Source organism: Saccopteryx bilineata, chromosome 2 (genome assembly GCF_036850765.1).
Source record: "Saccopteryx bilineata isolate mSacBil1 chromosome 2, mSacBil1_pri_phased_curated, whole genome shotgun sequence".
In the NCBI taxonomy this organism is placed as follows: Eukaryota; Metazoa; Chordata; class Mammalia; order Chiroptera; family Emballonuridae; genus Saccopteryx; species Saccopteryx bilineata.
The window spans coordinates 160,199,298-160,206,016 of NC_089491.1; the positions used below are offsets into that span (position 1 = coordinate 160,199,298).

General features: G+C 36.5%; 1 non-coding gene across 1 annotated transcript; it reads right to left on the bottom strand.

Annotated features, from left to right (window-relative positions):
* Window positions 1-5,320: 5,320 nt before the first annotated feature.
* TRNAS-AGA (transfer RNA serine (anticodon AGA)) lies at window positions 5,321-5,396 on the bottom strand. Its single transcript has one exon. It is a non-coding gene; the product is annotated as a tRNA-Ser (tRNA).
* Window positions 5,397-6,719: the final 1,323 nt, after the last annotated feature.

A 6,719-nucleotide genomic window follows, 5' to 3' on the forward strand; every position in this document is an offset into this window, starting at 1 on the left:
TTGGAATAAAGCAATATAAAAGATTGGGGTTCTGGGGTGTGACTATGGCAAGAGAAAAAGTTGATGGAATGAAGAATAAACTACCAGATAAAGTTTAGAAAGAACTAAAAGGCAAACATGTTGAGTAATATCTTTCACATGGTGTAAATGATAGACAAACTTGGGTTGGAGAAATTAATCACAGGTGGTTTGTATAACAAGGACACAGTGCATCTACTGTTAGAGTACACTACTGAACTTCATTTTAGCCCTCTGTCATTCATAACCTGCTCAACCTTATTGAATTATTTTTCCTGTCACAAAAATTGCTTAAATCAAATTTCTACCTAATTAAATATGTAAAATATAAAACTAGTTTTTTTAGAAATTTAAAGCTGCAAATCCTGGTAACAATCAAGTCTACTAATTCATTTTGTCACAAAACAAAACAAACAAAAAAAACACTAGAATTTTTAAATGAATACTTAAATTCATGGAAATAGTAAGAGTCAGGGTAAGCCAATTCTCTTATTATGTTTGCCATGTTTCCATTTCAAATGATTAAACAAGTGAAAAAAATTTGTTTAACAAGAACAAATATATTCTGCCTTTAAATAAAGCAATGTGCCTGCCCAGACAGTGGTGCAGTGGATAGAGCATCGGACTGGGATGCCAAGGACCCAGGCTCGAGATCCCGAGGTGGCCAGCTTGAGCATGGGCTCATCTGGTTTGAGCAAAAGCTCACCAGCTTGGACCCAAGGTCACTGGCTGGAGCAGGGGGTTACTCGGTCTGCTGATGGGCTCGTGGTCAAGGCACATATGAGAAAGCAATCAATAAACAACTAAGGTGCTGCAATGCACAACGAAAAACTAATGATTGATGCTTCTCATCTCTCTGTTCCTGTCTGTCTATCCCTGTCTATTCCTCTCTCTGTCTCTGAAAAAAAAAACCCAATTAAATAAAGCAATGCAATATCTATAAGAAAATATAATTTCCCCATAAGTAGCATTGTTAGAAACTTCAGACATATGATAAACTGTGGTACTTTATTGTCAAGTCCTAAAAATAATATCAATGCTTGTAACTATGAAATTAACATCAGAGAGAGAGATAGGTCAGGATGTAAGTATGCAAAAAATGTGTGAAAGAGGATAAGCACTTAAGTATTTAACTGGAAAAGTAGTGATGTAAAATTAATACCAGCCCAAAGTATATAAGATGTCTATATTTGTTATCAATACAAATAAATGTGATTTATTGGAGATTATGTAAGTAAGAGATTAGACAACAGGTGTTGAATAATCATAACATGCCCAAGGCTAATAGAAGCTCCATATTTTTATTTACTTAAAGTTTATAAATATGATATGTAAATTTTTTAAAACTCTGACTAACATAACTTTTCAAATGATAGCTTATCTTTTCAGATTGAACTTCCTTATCTATCTTTTCTTCATTATCTTTGGAAACAGAAAAAAAATAGAAAAAAATTTCTTTTAACATTGAGGAAAAAATGCTTATAAAGACACCATGAAGAACAAAACTGAATTTTGACTGTTTAACAATGAATATTTTCAGATAATGCCATGTAAGTAATATTAAAATGAATTGTTTCCTTACCAAAAAATTTGAAATATTATGAAAATAATAACATGATTATAAGATTTAAAACAAAAGCATCAAAATCACTTGTTATAAAATTAGAAATAAAAATAGTAGACTGGATTACATTTTTTAAGAATGGCTGTTTTATTTTAAATTAGCTAAAATGAGTATTCTATCTACCTAAAATGATGATAATATTAATTCTCATGACTTTAGAGCTTTTTATTTTATCATAATATTTTAGATTAGATGTTGAAAAATGAAATATACTGTTGGTCATTTCTATAGTCAGAGTGACTAATAAAAATAAACTTACCTATGAGAATAAGGTATTTATTTTAGACATTTCATGAAAAAGTCCTGGATCTAAAGAGACATAGTTTCAGATTTTATATTAAAAAGAATATCAGCCAAACGCAATGTGTGTGACACAGGAAAAAAATATTAAAATGGCACAATTTTAACTATAAAATATTTATTATTTAATATGATGAGATGATAAAATCAGAACAAGTTCCAACATACTATTAAAAATGCTTTAAATTATTTCATTGATTCCAAATACTCCTTACTAAATTGTCAGTATTTTTTACCAACCACAATGCTGAGGGAAAAAAATAAATATTTTTTTTATTGATTGATTTTATTTAAAGAGAGGGGAGAGAGAGAGAGAGAGAGAGAGATTGAGAGAGAAGGGGGAGGAGCAGGAAGCATCAACTCCCATATGTGCCTTGACCAGGCAAGCCCAGGGTTTCGAACCGGCAACCTCAGTGTCCCAGGTTGACACTTTATCCCACTGCGCCACCACAGGTCAGGCTAAACATTTTTTGAGTAGTGTTTTTTGAGTGTCCTCAAGTAATTTATATTTTTCTAATAAGAAAACCAGAGTCTGGCCTGTGGTGACAAAGTTGATAAGGCATCAACCTGGAACACTAAGGTTGTGGTTCAAAGCCCTGGGTTTGCCTGGTCAAGGCACATGTGGAAGTTGATGCTTCCTGCTCCTCCCCCTTCTCTCCCTCTCACTTTCACTCTCATTCTTTCTCTTTCTCCCCTATCTAAAATGAATAAATAAAATCTTTAAAAAAAAAAGTAAACTAAAAGTAAACAAAGCATTAGATAATGACATTCAGTTCCATGAATTAATTTTTTATGTTTTAAGAATATTAACATAATTATCAAAGTTGTTAATTCACACAAATCAAGGTCATACAAAATCAACATTTTGCAAGATTCATAAATATCAGCCAAAATCGAAACATTGATACGTAAAGACACATGTAGCCCCATGTTCATTGCAGCACTGTTCACAGTGGCCAAGACATGGAAACAACCAAAAAGCCCTTCAATAGAAGACTGGATAAAGAAGATGTGGCGCATATACACTATGGAATACTACTCAGCCATAAGAAATGATGACATCAGATCATTTATAGCAAAATGGTGGGATCTTGATAACATTATACGGAGTGAAATAAGTAAATCAGAAAAAAACAAGAACTACATGATTCCATACATTGGTGGAACATAAAAACGAGACTAAGAGACATGGACAAGAGTGTGGTGGTTACCAGAGGTGGGGGGAGGGAGGACATAGGAGGGAGGGAGGGAGAGAGTTAGGGGGAGGGGGAGGGGCACAGAGAACTAGATAGAGGGTGGTGGAGGACAATCTGACTTTGGGCGAGGGGTATGCAACATAATTTAATGACAAAATAACCTAGACATGTTTTCTTTGAATATATGTACCCTGATTTATTAATGTCATCCCATTACCATTAATAAAAATTTATTTAAAAAAATCCAATCACTATAATCATAACTGTGGGAGAATACATATAGCTAACACACACACACCAGAAAAGCTTTTTTTAATTTTAATTTTCTTATTTATTGATTTTAGAAAGAGAGAAAGGGAAACACTGATTTGTTGTTTTACTTATTTAACCATTTTTTGGTTGATTCTTGTATGTGCCAGACTGGGGGTCAAACCTGTGACTCTGACATATCCAGATGACACTCTAACCAACTAAGCTGCCCCGCCAAGGCTCACAAAAAAAGTTTTAATGTGATATTCTAATAGAGTACAAGCTACATAAGAAAATACTACAGAAGGAGAAAAAAAATAGCATTGAAGAATGCAAACGAAATTGCTTTACAACCATCTCATTAGAGGGGTGACTTAAAAATATGGGATAAAGGAAATGGGAGAAACTAAACGACTTTGTTCAATCTTTCTGCTTGCCAAGAGCAAGTAATGATGATTCCCACCAGGGAAACCTAAATTGAGAGTTGAGAAATAGCATCAAATAGACATAAAAATGGAAGAAACTGTGTTTTTTAAACAAGGAAAAGTGCTTCCATTACACCATGTTATATAAAACATTTTCTACTTGTCCATTATAGGCAACTCAATCATTATTACATAAGAAAGGAAACTAAGTCTTATATCTGTCATATACTTACTGAAATGGAAAAAATAATACAAAAATTTAATGCTGTGAAAGGAGTAATTTTCCAGTTATACAAGACCTGAAATGAATCAATAAAAGAATAAAATGAGCAGCAGTAAGTATGTGAAAATAGGAGGAAAAGTTCTGAATAAACTCATTAGCCCAGAAAAGTGGTAAGAAGAAGAAGAAATGAGAATTATACTAGGAGGCTCAGAGAGGGATTTTTTTTTAACTTATGGGAAGTTGCTTGAACTGTGGTAGCACAGTGGAAGGAGTATCGACCTGGAAGGCTGAGGTCATCAGTACAAAACCCTGCACTTGTTTGGTCAAGGCACATATGGGAATTGATGCTTCTTGCCCCCACCTTCTCTCTCTCTCTCTCTCTCTCTCTCTCTCTCTCTCTCTCTCCTCTCTAAAAATAAATAAATAAAATCTAAAAAAAATTCCGCAAGTTGATGCCCCAGAACAATAAAATGAATCTATAAAAGAGGTAGCTGATCAGTCCTAATCACAGTACAGAGATGAAAGTTCTTTCACTTACATTTGTCAGGAATGGCCAAGGATTATTGTTCTGAGCAGATATAAAATAACATATTAAATAAAAACTAATTGTGACCTTTCAGGGGACCCATGAGTTTCTCAGACATCCTTTTAAGGGCAATATACAAATGGAGAAAAGATTGATTATACACTAGCACAGATCAAAATGGAAAACTACTTCAGGGTGAAATAAATTGCAATGTAAACATATAAAGAAAATGCCTATATATAAAATTTTTCTATTTCTTATTCACTGAAAATGAAACAGTGAATATCTATTTTTTTATGAATATAAACTTATTCCAATATAATTTTTAATAGAGATTCTTAACGGAGTTCTTTCCCTATTAATGTTGACAATCAAGAGAAAAGCTTTTTTTTTTTGTTGTTTGTTTTGTTTTTTTGTTTTTTGTTTTTCCATTTTTCTGAAGCTGGAAACAGGGAGAGACAGTCAGACAGACTCCCGCATGCGCCCGACCGGGATCCACCCGGCACGCCCACCAGGGGCGACGCTCTGCTCACCAGGGGGCGATGCTCTGCCCATCCTGGGCGTCGCCATATTGCGACCAGAGCCACTCTAGCGCCTGAGGCAGAGGCCACAGAGCCATCCCCAGCGCCCGGGCCATCTTTGCTCCAATGGAGCCTTGGCTGCGGGAGGGGAAGAGAGAGACAGAGAGGAAGGGGAAGAGAGAGACAGAGAGGAAAGCGCGGCGGAGGGGTGGAGAAGCAAATGAGCGCTTCTCCTGTGTGCCCTGGCCGGGAATCGAACCCGGGTCCTCCGCACTCTAGGCCGACGCTCTACCGCTGAGCCAACCGGCCAGGGCAAGAGAAAAGCTTTTAAAGTACAATTCTGTGTTATATCATCTGCATATTGAATCATCTATATAATTTTATTAACAAATGTCACCCTAATAAATTCTGTAAAAATTAAATTTAAAAAAAAAGAAATAGCCTGACCTGTGGTGGCGCAGTGGATAAAGCATCGACCTGGAAATGCTGAGGTCGCCAGTTCGAAACCCTGGGCTTGCCTGGTCAAGGCACATATGGGAGTTGATGCGATGCTTCCAGCTCCTCCCCCCTTCTCTCTCTCTGTCTCTTCTCTCTCTCTTTCTGTCTCTCCCTCTCCTCTCTAAAATGAATAAATAAAAAAATAAAATAAAAATAAAATAAAAAAATAAAACAAAAAATAAAAATAAATTTCTGACCCCCCCCCAAACTAAGAAGGACTGGATTTAACCACCTGTCCTAAACAACCAGAAAAATAAATAATATGTATGAAATAAGTTATTTTGGTCGCAAGAGAACTGGTAGTGCTGGGCCACAATCACTGAAAGAAGAAAAATGAAGTAAGTGAACACTATGATTGCCCTAGAATTGTGCCTGGACAAACCAAAAAGCAGGAAGAATCTAAGCAGAGAATGCTGTCTTGTTTAACTGAGCAGCCAGAGATTGGATTTCATGGATGCTGAGGCAGCTGTAAATTTCAGGACATATTCCAGAGAGGAGACAGCTGCCTGGAAAGTTCCAGAAATTTATATGCCCCCAACCCCTTGAGTTTTTATTTATTACTCTATCAGTCATGGTTCTCTATAAAACAGAAACTACAGGAGAAATAGACAGGCAGACAGACAAAAATAGAGAGAGAGACAGAAGGAATTTAAGAAATTAAGGAATTGGCTCACATGATCTAGGAGGCTGGCAAGTCTGAAGACTGTAGGCATGCTGACAAGCTGGAAACTAAAGTGGGAATGGATGCCTCAGTTTCCAGGTAGAATTTCTACTTCAGAAAAGGTCAACCTTTGCTCTTAAGATCTCCAAATGAGCCTGACCAGGTGGTGGCTCAGTGGATAGAGCATCAGACTTTGACACAGAGGACCCATGTTTAAAACCCCGAGGTCGCCAGCTTAAGCATGGGTTCATCCAGCTTGAGCATAGGCTCACCAACTTGAGTGAGGGGTTGCTGGTTTGAGCAAGGGATCACTCACTCTGTGGAAGCTTTCTCCACCCCCATCAAGGCACATAAGAGAAAGCAGTGAACAACTAAGGTGCTGCAACAAAGAACTGATGCTTCTCGTCTCCCTCCCTTCCTGTCTGTCTGGCCTTATCTGTCCCTCTCTCTGACTCTCTCTCTGTCTCTGTCAAAAAAT